Here is a 15376-nt window from a genome sequence, read left to right on the forward strand (position 1 = left end):
GGACACATACAGTATGATCTTTAAATTTGAATTGGGCAGTAAAAAAGACCTGTAATATGAATCGGTGATGATATTTCACCAATGGAATATTGATAGATTCATTTTCATGCATTAAAAACGAGGAGGGCACATAGATACGGGTTCCGTCGCATGAATTTTAAGTAGGTAAAAACATCTTACTTCTCGTTCTTGTTGCCCGAATGACAGTGGGGTTTTTGTAGCTCACTTGATTAAAAGGGACACTCATTTTTCATGCAGGGGAAGACAAATACGGTTCCCTAATTTACATGATTAGAAACGAACAAGAGTTTATTTTCTGATAAATTGTGCGCCCGGGATGGCTGTAGCATCCCGAGTGATCGATGTTAACAGACATTTGCGTCACGCAAGTGGAATGTGGTTTGATTTTGGGGGTTGATTATGCAACTGTGACACCAGGAGCCTTTACCAGTTTGGTTGTAGTTCTTTGGCAGTCAAACATTTTGTTGTTGTTGTTTTCTTTGGCAATGTTTGTCCAAAACGCATGAACTGAAGTTGAGTTAATGTGACGTGGTATTCTCATGTGTTCAAAGGCAGAATGTATTGATACGATAGAGAGCTATCGTGAAGAGCTAACCTTATTTTCTTAAATAAACCTGTTATTTTGCAGCCTGTTCGGGAGCAGCAGCTGGTGTTGTTTAGCCGGGTGTCACTTTTGACTCGGGCCATTGTTTTCTTTGAAGCACCAGTGTGCGTGCGTGCGTGCGTGCGTGCGTGCATGCGGAGGTCACTGCTTCTATTGGTGCTTATCCTGGATGGACTTTGTCTACAGCAGATGCTGCACGTCGGATGGGTCAACACAACTTTGTTCATGGTAGAAGTTAACAACTTCTTTGTCTATGAAAACAAAATGTTGACTCTGAAATTGTTCATTGAAGTTCCTTCAGAAATTCTTCCAAATTTCTAGTCAAACTAATAAGAGCACAATGAATGAATTTTCTATCAACTACATCCTGGTTAAAAACACATTGCAAGCACATATAAAGTAAAATGAAATATTCATAAATTGCTGCAACTGAGGACAATGATTTTTCTACGCTGGCTGAAGGTTCTACACGTGTTGCCATCAGGCGTCAAAGTACTTTTATCTTGGTCATCAGTGTCTGCAACTTGTTTGTTCAGGGGGTCGCAGCTGAGGTTTTATCACAGCACATCCTGCTTCCAGCTCTTCAGCTCCTCACTGACAGACTTTGAAGTCCTGAAACAGCTGTTAATTGGAGCTATCGTGAGCCACACACCCGCGTCAGAGGGGGTGGGTACCTGTTGTGGTTTTCTGGGGATTCCTCTGACTTCCAGGCTGCTGGTGGAATTAACAAGCAAAAAAAAAAAAAAAAAAAAAAAAAAAAAATATATATATATATATATATATATATATATATATATATATATATATATATACACACACACTTTTTTTTTTTTTTTAGATATGTGATAGTTGGATTTGTCAGCTTATAAATAAGAAGAAACTGAAGTAGCTAAGGGGTTTAAATTCTATAGCCGAGAGAAATGACATTTATCAACTTTGCAGTATATTTCAGGGTCACAGGTCACCTAAATTTTCCTCTCAAAAATAAGGTGTGAAGGACAGTGGCAGCAGCATCAGTATTCATCTGGGAGGGCTAACAAAAAGGTTCACATTATGGAGAAGAAAAAAAAAAAAAAAAAGATCTGCAGTGGCTGTGACAAAATATCACAAGCATAATCACCAGAGACTTTCGCACGTTGACCTTCTCGTCGCCTGTAACTGTCACCGTCAGTGAAAAGGTCTCCCCTGGCTACACAGAGCATCAGCATTCGTCTGCCTTTACATGCTTCACATTCCAGACGCTCACAATTTGCTCCTCCACAGTCTGACTCCAAACACACCCAACAATTTTCCACTCACAAAAACAGCATGTGTGTCTGACACTTTTATGATTATAGATTTGTGATCAGCGGTATCAATGCCGGGACCCTGCGGTTAGCGGAGTAGCATCTGGTATTTTGCAGTGGAAAAATGGTGCGTACATGTGGGAATGGTGAGCTGCTGTGCATCGGCCCTGGATGACAACAACTGAAATGACATATTTGTGGCAACAAGTGCAAGTTGGAAAACTTTGAGAACTGTCACGTGTTCCTGGTTGTGTGACTGTCAACAGATGGACTCAAAACCTACACTGTAATTCTGCAGGAGACTGACGTTGTGTTTCCATTTAATAGGAGAAGGTTGTGATATAGACAACGTTATGCATGGATGTACCACAACATAGAAGAAGAAAAGGTTGTGAAGCTGGAAGGGAATCTTCTTGGATGTGCACAACCAGTATCAAAAAAATCAATAACATGATTAATTGATTAATTAATGATCGTTTCCCTTTTTTTTTTTTACACCATCTCAGTTTTTTAATTTTATACTGAAGATTTGCTTAATTATTAGATACTTCTTAAGTTTATTTGAATACCGCAAGTCATCCAAAACTGTAGCTGAAACAAAGGATCATTATAAGGATTATATATAATAAAAAGGGATTAATCATAATGAGTAGGAGTCTGTGGCAGAAGCCATCTGAAGTGAGTGGAAGAACTTTTATGAAAGTTGGCCAACTTCTTTTTTAAATGATATACAAAATGTTCATCAAAATATGGTTATGAAAACCAAGCCAGACGACAAAGAAATTAAGTAAAAAACACTTTCAGCCAAACAATTTGCAATGGGGGGAATTTCATCATGAACATAAGATAAAAATCAGGTTTGCAATTTTCTATAAATCTTCTCCTGACTTTTCCAGCTGGCTGTGAGAATCTTCACATAAATTAAAAGTCACTTCTAATCGCATGCCTTTTTATTCATTGAGCTTTCATTCAGTCGGCCAGCAATACAACAAAAAACATCCCTGAATAGATGTTGATGTCTTTAGAGCAGAAGCCAGTCCACTGCTGGGCGAGCCATTCACCTACCAATCTCAGCGGAGCAGCTGACTCGTCTTTAAAGTGAATGTCCCCTTTGCTGGCTGCAGAATAAACACAATACCAAGGACACAGAGGAGCTGGAATCCTGCATTGAAAATGTGTTTTCTAATCTGGCTTGCTCGGAATCTGCCTCTACATTTGCTTCCAGGTCAGTGAGTGGGAAATGGCAAGCAAGGCTTCAGTGTGCAAGTACACAGGCCAGACGTCACCTCCAAAACACATCTGGGTTACCATCAAAACCCATTTGTAGTTGATTGCAATATTAATGAAGGGGGGAGGGGGGGGGGTGAGTATTGCAAATAAATGAACCTCTTCAAATCCTCTTTGGAGTGTTTACTTATCTAAAAGTATCCACTATTGCATGCACGAGGAGATCTGATCCAAATCATTTCTGTGGACGGAGCCTGTGGAGAACTCACCCCTGAGCATCACCTCGACCATACCTCCCCTGGAGCAGCTCTGCACTGAGTCGCATTGTGCACTGAAGCAGAGCCGTGCTGACTCCCGACACACATGACTACACAAAGCTGGGAAGGAAATGGGCCCGCTTGCTCAAAGCGGTCCCCATCACAGCACCCAGTAAAAGCTTTTTTTTATTGGCCAAGGCCACGAAGCAAGTCACATTTCAGCGGGAGTCCACTACCTTCACCAGTTTACAAGGTCTGAAATAGACGCTTGAACTCGTGCAAAGGTAGAGGCACAAAATATAACAGGAGCAAAACCTTTTAAATGAGTCAACGTCAGCGAACGTGCCTCAAAATCTTTGGTGTAGACTGACCATCCTGCCTCATGCGTTGCTTGGACAGGGTGTGTTTACATGGACTGCAGTACCCAGAACACCGACCTTATTCTGCAGTGAGACAGTGTTTTGATTAATATGGTTTATACGAGTTGCTAAAAGGAACTCGTGAAAAACCTGCTGAGTAATGACTGAAGATGGCCGCCGACGTTACATCCCCACACACTACATCAGAGTTTCTTTCTAGAATTCCGCCTGAAATCATATCTGTCACACAGCTGAGTTTGACTGCAGCATGTGTTGGAAAAGGCTGCAAAACCTCCAACGGAACTTCACAGGTGTCCAGGAGGAAAGGTTAAAGTAATCCTGAAAATGCAGTTGTTCGTACACGGAAACTCTTAACTGTGACAAACTTTCTTTGCTTGACTTCTTATCGTAAATTCTAGTTCCACTTAGTACAGTCCATTGTGTACAATTAGTTCTGATGTGAAAAGGGTTGTTTTATGTGCTTGATAGCCGTACTTCTGCAAAGCCCAGAGGGAAGCACTTCCTAAGAATCCTGGTAGTCCTACAGTGTCGTGTTTCCATCTTAGTTTTCTGTAGTTTTGAAAAGTACACCAACTTAAGGCGGTATTCCCTTTGAGACAGCTATTTAGACAGTCCTCTGGCTGATATTTAAAGAAAAAGGCATATAAACATGACAAAATCATGTTTTATTTCAGCTTCCACTGAAGCTGAGGGTAGTAAATTAAATTGCAGACCAAACACTGAGTGACTGACATCCAAATCATGGTTTTACTGTAGGCAGCGTACGCAGATGAAGCTTGGCCATTCAAAAGGAAACACATTTGCATGAGCCTGAAGCAAAATAGCTTCAACACCGAGTACGAACCTAAAACACAGAGATGTACATGTGATCCGGACACCAAATGAAGCGTTCTATGCAGGAGCGCAGAATGATTCCTTCCTGGGCTTTACTGGATAATGGAGATAATAGTTTCTCTCATTCATCACAGTTTTGCTAAGAACTCAGCAGCAGAGGACAACAAACGCTTTAGGTGGAATTTACACAGGCGATACAACTGCGGTGGTAGTACTCCATCAGGCCCTCTGACTATATAACACTTGTTGTAGATCTGCACATGCTGTCAAGTTGAACCCTGCTACATTTTATAACAATCCTAAAGGACCACCTGATCCTAAATGAACTCCCGCTGGCTTGTACATCTACAATGTAACCTTTGTTCTACTACACACTGGGAAGCTTATGACACCAAAACCATGCAAACCAATCTGTGATTACAATTATTTTCCTCTCAGAAGGGTAATTTAGTTATGTGTAATTTAGAGGACAAGGCTCATACTGCATGTGACTTTCATATGAAGATTTTTAAAACAGAACAAGAGTACATGCTTGCTTCTATCCTGCAGTCATAACAGGAGCATTTTCAAGATTTAGGTGCCTGAGAGCAGGAGCCTGACCTCCTGTCCTGCTAAGCCTCAGACGGTCAGTGCATTTCCATAACTATGACACCAGATGACCATTTCTCGCCCTCCTCCTCACTGCAGGAGTCACACAACGGCCTTTCAAACACAAAGCCAGGATTTTAAATGAACTCACACATCATAAAGTCCCCCCCACCTCCACCCCCCATCCCTCCAGGATACGCTCTGGGAATTCTCCTTGACTTTGACCATCTCTCTCTCTCTCTCCCTCGCATTTGCAATTCATCATCTTATCAGCATCACAAAACCATCACTACTGCTTTGTCATTACAACGACAGCACACACATGCTGTATTGTTTGCGTCTCGCAATGAAGGGAGACAAACACAATGGCTTATTGCCTGCAGTTGCAGGTATAGTTGTCCCCCAGTGTTAGAGTGCTGCAGGTAGAGACATGAGGTGGAAGCCCCACCCTAGACACAGGCTCTGAAGACCCCAGGACATGGTTACAACACACAAAAAGCATGCACAGGAGAAATGCACAAACTAAGGGAAGCCAGGGATTATCCTACAAGTACAAAAGCACTACATTCTGAAATACACTGCGTTTACAGGCCTCACATTCCCTCAGTGTGTCATTTGTTAGCACCTTTTGGAAGGTGGGAGGTTTGTGGAGGCAGAGCCATTTGTCTCTCCTATTTGCTAATACACAGGCAAACACGTACAATATTATACAGATCACAACAGAGCAGCAAATATAGGGACTTACTGTGATCAGCCACAAAATTTCACTTTTCCCTTTTCTCCCCAAAGTAGCCCAGGGAAGTCCCGTGCATCACTGAGGGGGGAATTTCAAGCTCCACATGGGGTGATCCTTGATACTCCTCCTGCAAGTCCACAGCAGACTGAGTCCTGTATGCTGGGATGAGTTGAAGTAGTGAGGGAGGGGGAGTGACCATTTGTAAATCCCCCCCCTCCTTCTGCTGACTCTTTCACACTCTCTGCTCCCTCCTTCCTGTGTCTCCTTCATTCTATAATTCCAAGCCCTACCCCCCCCCCCCCAACTAAAAACCTTCTGGCAGCAGGAATGTGCCTCCCTTGTCAGCTCTGTAATTGCCCCTCCACTCCTCTACATCATCTTTATCACAATTTACAAATAAATACAAGTATAAGATCAACAACTGTCTAATGTTCATCTCTTCTTCTAATAAGACTTTGAATAAAATGCTAAAAAAAAATGCGACAAATCTAACCATCACTCCAAAGATTGAAGTGTCCTGCAAATGTAAGACGGGCTGGACCTGCTGTTGTCACAGCACCAGTGATGTGTGTCTATCACATCATCAGTGCTGCTGGTTTCAATTTGGAAATCCAGCAAGGGGGGGCAGAGGAGAATGGGATGAGATGCACACATGTTGATGCCGATGCAGCCTGCATCAACTTGTGATCCAGAGGCGGCTTTGGATGAACGCCGAAGAGTAAAACATGCCCCGAGCTATCCAGGGTGTAGACTTCCTGAGAAAAAAAAGGGCAAGGGGACGGCACTGTCTGAGAGAGATTGGAGGGGTGAAGGGTCGTGTCCAAACTGATGATTACAACCAAAATAAAAAGTAGTCAGCATTGTGGTGGGACTGGCTTCCTCTAAATGTGACCTGCTAAGGATGTGACGCCGATATCAGTTTAACCTGCTGGGCTGTACAGGAGCTAGATGTATTACATTTACTGTGCTGAGTCATGAAAGGGGCAGGTTAGGTCACCATTAAGGAACATTCTGAAGTCAAATACTGGGAATTAACAATACAATCTGAAAAGGCTCCTTTACAACATCTAACTATACGCTTATACGCTATTCTGTCAATCCGTCTTAGTGTCAGACAAGGTGATAGACACCCCCCACCCCCCCTCCCAGCACATGTGCACGCACACGCATGCACAAACACACACACACACACACTTCTGTTCATAACAGATTTCCTCGAGATTTCTGCCAAAATTGCAAATTCATACAAAACACAAAATGTGCCAACTTTAATTTGTTGGAACAGGATCCACAACAACAACAAAAGACCTGGAAGCACATGATACAGCATAAAGACATGATGAGGGACTCTTTATCCTGACAGTCTACTTTAAATGTAGTTAAACAAAACATTTGTAGCAGATGTAGCACATCTTCAAATAAGAACCAAATATTAATCCAAAAAAGACTCCACTGATCTCCGTGCGGTATTCCCAGGAGTGTTCATATGAAAAATCGAATCAATGTTGTGTCATATATAAGATGAGCCGTTTAACGTCTCGTCTGCTTTTCCCCCAAAAAATCATGGGATCAGGTAGCAGCGTGATAAACGTATCTATCAGGGAAATGTGGGCTGATGCTGAATCCACGTCTGCTCTCACCGCAGGCATTTCAGAAATGCAGATTGCTTGCAAAGAGTGCAGCTAAACAAAACGCTCTGCTTTCTCATCAGTGGTGCGGGGCTATTAAACCCACAGCTATCTGCACTCAATTTAGAAGCTGATTAAAATGGACATCCAATACGTTGACAAGCCGTTCAATGGAGCTGCAGCTATTTGGCAGGTGACGTTACTGTTACTGCTCAACAGCAACGCCTCAGACTGCTGATGTTGTCCAGGTGTCACAACTGATTACAGTCGCTGTCAATCACCTTCAGCAGGAATACCGGAAGGATTAAAAAAAAAAAAAACACATAAAAAAAAAAAACCCTGACATGACAGGATATTCACCTAGTTAGATGTGACAACAACCTGGTTTCACACTCTTTCCTTTTTCGGTAAATTCATTTTAGATTAACTGTTAGAGCGCTTAAAAAAGAAACACTTTTAGATCCCCTTTTAGATAAGCAAGATCTTAAAGAACACATTGTGGCACATTCGTTACGATACCACTTAAATGTTTCATTCCTCAGCTGAGCTCTGCACTGTGCGATTCAGCGCATGTATCTCCTGCTAGCTTGCAGCGCTGCTTTCAGGTTCTCTCAGTTAGCTTGGAATTCTCTGAACAGAAACTGATATAGCATAGAAAAAAGATTTTTGTGGAAGAAAAGAAGAGAAGGAGAAATTGCGGACCCTTTGAGTTGGGTTGTCTTGCCACTTCATGATTATTAATCTCAATGCATCAACATTTTTGTCATTTCTGAGTTTTCTTTCTTGGTCTATTTTTCAACTTCTATTTGCCACGACTGTTAATTAGGCCAAAATAAACAGATTTATTTATAAGTTATCACTCAATACACATTCTCTGTAAAAGATCTGGATTTTGCAGTTGCAGCAAAATAAATCCACGCTCCATTATCATCATTACTGGTATGGATGAATGAATGTAAACTCATTAACTTGCTATTAATGCCATCAAACAGGGAACGAGTCAACAGAGTTCAACACATTCTCATGACACTGGAGCTTAATATGTTAAGTCTAACATGCCTTCCAGACTAAATCACAGCGCTGCTCCCCCGAAAATAAAAGGTCAGTTAATAATTAACCAAACATGGCTTTATGAGAGCCTTTCTGAGAAAAGCACAGGATGACATACGAGTCAAGATGATTTAACTGTAATCTAAAAATCCCCAGCGCCTAATGAATCAAAACAGAGATAAAGACAAACACATCAGGGACATAAGCAAGGTCTGAATCACAGAACGTACTTGATGTTGGACCTCTCAACGAACAAAAACTAAAAGTATGGGTTACTCTGGGGCAGATCCTGCAGCAGAGCCCAAGAGCAAGATTTATTATTCACCAGTCACTGGTGTGACTGTGTCTCGCTGCAATTAAACCATCCAAACGCTGGTTGGGGACGCGCTGCCACACTGCTTGTGTTGAGTTTCTTTGTGTATTTCAATCAACGCTGGCTGAACCTCTGCTAATTTTTAAATACAACGCTAAAAAGAGCTCAGACCAGAGGCGATAGTTTGGAAATGAGCGCGTGGAAAAGCCAAGAGGAAATACGATGTTCCTGAAAGGTGCACGTCATGCAACATGAACCTGTGCTGGTCTGATGCAGAAGAGTATATTAAGATGAAGATTCACCTCTAACTTGGGCTCTGAAAATTACATCTGGGACTATGATTTTACATATAACAAAATAAAAAAGCTGGTGAAGGGTGAAAGGAGTGGGAAGTCAAAATGCATAAGTCCACTCAACACAAAGTAACCCAGCTAAGATGTTTCTCCTCAATTACTTCAGCCTCAGCACAGTTCTGCACATACAAACCTCAAGTCACATTGGAGCCGATTGTACAATTAAACAAGCATTCGCCTCTGTGCAGCGTTTGGTTTGGCCTGACAATGTTTTCTTTCACCCTGAGGCTTCAAGGATTTATTTTGTTAAGGGTCTTCTCAATCACACTGATTGTATCCAAGCAGAACACCATGTACAACTAATATCTAAGAAGAAAAATGCAACTGTTACACAAGACATGAAAGCAGTAAGCAGCCTGAGTAGAGATCATTAGCAGAGGATCCAGTGGTCTCCAGCAGCGAGTTGCCTCTCAAGAGTCGACATCAAAGAGAGGGAAATGATTTAGAATGCAGAGAAAAGGCTGCAATTGATTGGTTGGGGCTGAAACTACACAGCTACAGTAGCTCTCCAATATTAGTTATGAAAAAGATGCTCAGAGCATTTTTCGGTGCAGTGGCCTGAACTGAAACTCCAGAATAGACCAAGGTCACAAACTTGGAATTAGTGAAGCATTCACAGTTGACCACAGGAGCGCTCAGGCCAGTATCTGTGTGTTCTGACCCCAGAATCCACATGTTCAGGATTTATTTCAGGGTTACTTTTAGGAAAGAAACAAGCACCCATTAGAAGGTAGGTACTTCTAAACTGCCTTAATTAACTGCAGAGCAGAGCTTCATGCTAAAAGGTCCAATTCAGCCCACAATAGCCAATGAGAATCTCCTTTGAAAGGCAGAGCTAACCCCCTTCTCTTATATAACCAGAAAGCCAGTTGATTTCCATTTGAACTGTCAAAATACATTTTCAGAGATGACCAAAAAAAAGAGAGAGAGAGAGATCTGGTTTGGAGCCAATAAATCAGGCTGCATTTATGTCAGGAGATGGTGCTGTAGACAACGCTACTTATGGCTATAACAAAGCAACAACCAGGGAAAAAAAGAGGTATTGAGGATTTCGTTTCAGAGGGTTAGTTTCAGCCATGTTGCGTGCCGTCTGCAGATGAAGACAAAGTTTGGAATATCCAGGAAGACGCCGGCAGCGAAAAAAGCTGGTCAGGCACGTGAGTGTATCAAATCAGCTCCCCTACAAAGGGAATTCCATATTCCTTTTTGCACATTTACTCTTCTTCAAAATAAGGCAGAAACCTCCAAAAGTGAGCAGAATATTTTTTTGCAATTCATCATCACATCTAGATCAACCTTCGCTGATGCATCAATCAGCATCGAATCAGCGGTCATCATAGGCCTTGATAAACCCCAAACAAACAAACAAGATCCTGGTGTTCATGTTCTTCTTTATGATTGACAGCACGGTGAAGTTAGCCCAACATAAACCTCCTAAAACTCACACAAACTCCAAAGTTAAGTGCACTTTATATCTATTATTCATCCCAAACCACAAGCTTCTATCAGCCCCGTGAAACTGATGTTCATCACCATGTGCAGGTCTGACAGTCGGTCATACGTTCCTGCTCACGGATCCAAAACGGGAGGAGGAACAGAGCTTTGAAGAAGCCTTTTAATGTTCATCCGTCATGTCTTTTCAAACCCCATGACCATTGTGAAGCCCGACTGCAGCTGAATACCATCCAGGAGCCTGCATATAGACACCGACCTCTCAAGGAGGACTAGCAGCCAACGGAATATTTGGAGAAATCACTTTTCCAAGGACTAGGACCTCAAAGGAGGCTTTGAAGCTTGAGTCAGTACTAAACAGTCCTGGCATTTCCCCTTAATTTGAGGGGAGTATTACTTTGCATTTTTCTAAAAGGTGCAAACTCCACCAGAGGGCCTAATCATTTGGAATGTAATGAGAATGTTCATCGAAGCGTGGAATAAGTCATGAAGCGGCTTATGTCTCCATTTTACTTGGAATTCCAGCAGAGAGATCATTCAAACTCTTCCTGCAGCACATATCTGATATCTGATGATGTCTTAACTCAGTGTAAAAGTACTTTGGGTGTAGAAATTGCTCTCCAAGATTAGTAGAACACACCCAAGCTTTCCTCACATGATCCTGAGTCAGCACATCGCAACTGCTGGAGGAGCTCTTTCTCTGGAAGGGTTTCTGGGATCAAATCTTGGCCCCGGTGTTTCAGATGATGCTGACTGTCAACATGTGATCTGCATCTAGAATGACTTCACTCTGTTGGATGCTGGAATACTTCCAGTTATCTATGAGAACAATGTGTGAGGGTGTTTTCATGAATGTGAAATGTTAAAGTATTCTGTGAGTCACCTACTTAGCATCAAACGAACTTGAACAAAACAACTCTCAGACTTGTGTGCAATGTGGCCGATTGTTGATTCGTTTTTGTTTTTTTTTTGACTGACCAACGATGGTTGAATAGAGCTTGGTGCCGCAGCGCATCAATGTTACCCACTAATGAAGACAGATGTCCTGTCAGGGGAGGCATGGGAAGTACACACTCTCGCCCCAAACTCAATACAACGCTGAAGTAACATGAGGTAGACAGCATGGACGTCCTTCGTCAGATGAGGCTGGGACGAGAACAAAGATGGTTTGATGTGAGAAAAAAAAAAATCCAACAAATCGCCGATGCAGAACGAGACATAACTGATTTAATAAAACATTTTCTTTCATATGGTTGCAGCATGAGATTGGAATGCGAGGAATGTTCAGAGAGCAGGTAACCCTCACAAGCCCGAGCCGTGTGAATCCAACATGAATCAGAATGACCAAATCAAAATGAATATTTCGAAAATGTAATACATTTAATGATTATTTCATTTCACTGAAAAGAGCAGCTATTAGGCTTTAACAAATATATCAAAAACCTCCACTCAAGGTTTGAGTTCAAATATTTACACATCTTTGCCAGCAGTATGCATCTTTATGTACTGCAATAAAATATGGATGGAGCCATTTCATTACTGAGCGCCAACAGAGTAATGGCTATTGAGAGGGTGTTTTCCCACCTCATCTGGGAGTCGGTGTACTTGGCACTGAGGCTTAAGCTCAGTCTGGTTGTAGTACTTATATTCTCCCACTCACAGAGGGATGCAATTTTCTTCCTAAGACAGATTTTCAGATTTGTGGTCAAACTTCTGCATTCTTAGTGGCTGCAGACAACTTTTTTGCATTAATATACCGTAAATTCATGACACAAGTTGATTGCATAGAGTATTTCTGCGGAGAAATGAGATCGTCAAGGTTTAGAGTGGTTACCTGCAACCTGAGCCTTCACCGTGACATATGACGATACTCATTATTACCACACATTTGATATTAAAAACATTTTGGTGGACATGCTTATCTATTCCAACTTGGTTTTTGTTGACTCCAGAAGAAGCTGGAAATGAATTCAGCTAGCTTTGTGACATCAGGCGCAAAAAAAACAACAACAAAAAAAAACAACTGAAAATGCTTGGTGTCGACAGAGAGGGGACTGTCGGTAGCGCTTCAATATTTCCACAACATGTCCTGGCTTATTCATTGATTATTTTAATACAATTTTTTTTTTTTTTAAACGTAAGTCAGTCCAGAAACGCAACTGATTCACCACAAATCTATCTAAAAAGGCCTCAGAGAGCACATACCTCCACCATGGCAAATGTTTGGCCACTGACACTTTGAAAGCTTCAATCAAGGATGCAAATAGGTGTGTGTGTGTGTGTGTGTGTGTGTGTGTGTGTGTGTGTGTGTGTGTGTGTGTGTGTGTTCAAAAGACAGAGAGGGAGGGGGAAACCTGCTGATATTTCGATTTTGTATGAAGGAGCTGACTAATGTTGGCCTGTGGCCACTTCCTGTATCCACTAGATGTCACTAAGGAGCATAAACCAATCAACCAAAACAATAAAACCACTGACAGATTTCCTACTGAGTATAAAATAAACACCTTGCAATATGTCTGCTCTCCCTAAGTGTTCAATCGTTCAGTTCTTACTCCTCGAGTGTCGAGTGTCATTTTGAAGACTGTAATTTCTTACACCAGTTTATACTGGGAATTTTTTTCTTCATATTTTATCACTTTCATTCTTACGAATGGGATGGACATAATACTTGATACACCTCCCAGTAAAAGCCAGCCTAGTTCAAGTGTTATCAAACTGGGTTCAGTAGGTTATTTACTCACCACTGAGCTGAAGTGTCTTCAGTGTTTACTTTGCAAATGAATGAAGAGTTATGTGCAAGTGGGATGGATATGAATAATTCAAGACGACCGCTTAGGAGGGTTTAATTATGCGCATTTCAGAAACATCAGCTGTGTCTGGTCCTACATTTCTCTACACGCATGAAGAACAAAGGCATAGATTGTACCAAGAGCCAACAAAGTACCCAACAAGTGTGTGAATTCTTTCATGTCTGGCCTGAAGTTGGTTTTAACACTCAAGATCTTTGAGATGGAGAGTTAAAGAGTTTGGACCAGAGGGGAGCAGAACTAGCTGCAACTTGACCACACGGAAAGACAGCCAGCCATGCCTGAGGGGAAGCTCTGCGCAGGCATGTCATGTCACACCGAGGGGGCTCAGGTTACCACCCTGCGGACCCATCACTGAACGTTGAAGCAAAACTAGTGCATGCTTCATGGCACGGCTGCTTTTCTTCCCATGGTGCTCTTCTTCAGACAAGGACCGTGTCGAAGCAGAGAACACCTTTAAAAAGTTCAGTGGGGTTGAGTAAAGCTCCTGACAGGCCGGCCGGGGCCCTCTCTGACCTTCAGTTCATTCATTAGGACAACCTACAGCAGCTTCTCACTCAGAATGTTTACAGGATCAGGAGAAAAAGTCGATGTATTATGTTAGTCTAACTAAAAATGGACTTCTGAAATAAATGTCAACACATTAGTCCAATAAAAATTGTAGTCCAATATCTTGAAGTCGGACTAAAACACCTAGATAACGCGGTCGGCTCCTATTCTGATCCACTGCAGCATTTTTATCAAGTAAACTTACAATGTATTCTTCTAGTAATGTGCATTTGTGACTGACCAGCAGCGAGTTGCTCTGTGTTGCAAACACACACTCTCTCCTTCAGCATCTTCACTCCACAAAGCCGCATGTCAAGATTAACTATGTCAACCAGAAGATGCACATCATATGAAGTGGAAGCCAGCCAACAACTGTAGTAACCCAGCCCAGTCTCTCTAGCTTTCTGCTCGCTTCCACTCGTTCTCTTCCGTTTTTGTCTTGGACTTGTTTGACCTGAACAAGCAGTCGATCCACTTGCTTTCTCTTGAGAAGCTTTCCCAACAACATCGAACACTGCAGCTGCGTGAGGCTCCTCAAAAATATCTGTCCATTAAATAAGCCAACAAGATGTTCAGTAAAACACACTTCTCTAATTCTTGAAAAGTAGAATATTTGACTTTGAATCTCTGACTAACCGCCACAGATTGTAGGACCACACACACACACACACACACACACACACACACACACACACACACACACGTCTGAAGGGGATTGTGGTGTGCGTGCATCTGTGAAAGCCCTTTTTCCCCGCTGAATCCATTAATACTGACATTAATTCAGACCATTTCCCTCGGAAGAAATACTGAGCCATCCATCAAGACATACAGAGTGAGGAGTTTTTAGGCCCACTGCAAAATGAACTGTAATAGTACTAACTACATTATGCTCCACGCAGGGTTACGATCAACTACGGTCATCATCCCCAATACAATAAATGAGGAAGAACAGATGCATAAACAGAAAGATGGCGCCTCTAGAACGGAAGGTGGTGGTATGCTCCCTGACCTTTTGCGACACATAACAAACAAGTTAGCAAGCTCTTAAACAGCCGACTTAGATTAAAAGACCATTACAGAAGTCTGCAATTTTCCAGTGCGATCGTCTGCCTCCAACGCCGATGGCTTGAAAAGTCTTTGTTTTTCTAACTGAAGTGTTGAATTGAAATTGACTCCTGATTTATTGGCCATAAACTCCCATCGTTCTACTTTATTGGTCATTTGTGTGAGAGTTTGTTATAATTGACACATGAATTAACGAGTTCTTGACCTTCGAACACCAAATTGTAAT

The 15376-nt window shown here is 42.0% G+C and overlaps 1 protein-coding gene across 2 annotated transcripts in view; it reads right to left on the minus strand.

Moving 5' to 3' along the window:
- Positions 1–15376, minus strand: part of LOC147254937 (rho guanine nucleotide exchange factor TIAM1-like) — a 46501-nt gene that overhangs the window by 29698 nt on the left and 1427 nt on the right. Inside the window, exon 1 of one of the 2 annotated variants that reach the window (XM_086216519.1) lies at positions 5943–6058. The exons of the other annotated variant lie outside the window; for it this stretch is intronic. The gene's annotated coding sequence lies outside the window, so the exon portion shown is untranslated. Of the gene's footprint in view, positions 1–5942; positions 6059–15376 lie in introns of those variants that run through there. 2 annotated transcript variants of the gene reach the window in all.

Source organism: Aulostomus chinensis, chromosome 10, assembly GCF_037954235.1.
Source record: "Aulostomus chinensis isolate RoL2024-O1b breed Wild chromosome 10, RoL_Achi_v1.0, whole genome shotgun sequence".
Lineage (NCBI taxonomy): Eukaryota > Metazoa > Chordata > Actinopteri > Syngnathiformes > Aulostomidae > Aulostomus > Aulostomus chinensis.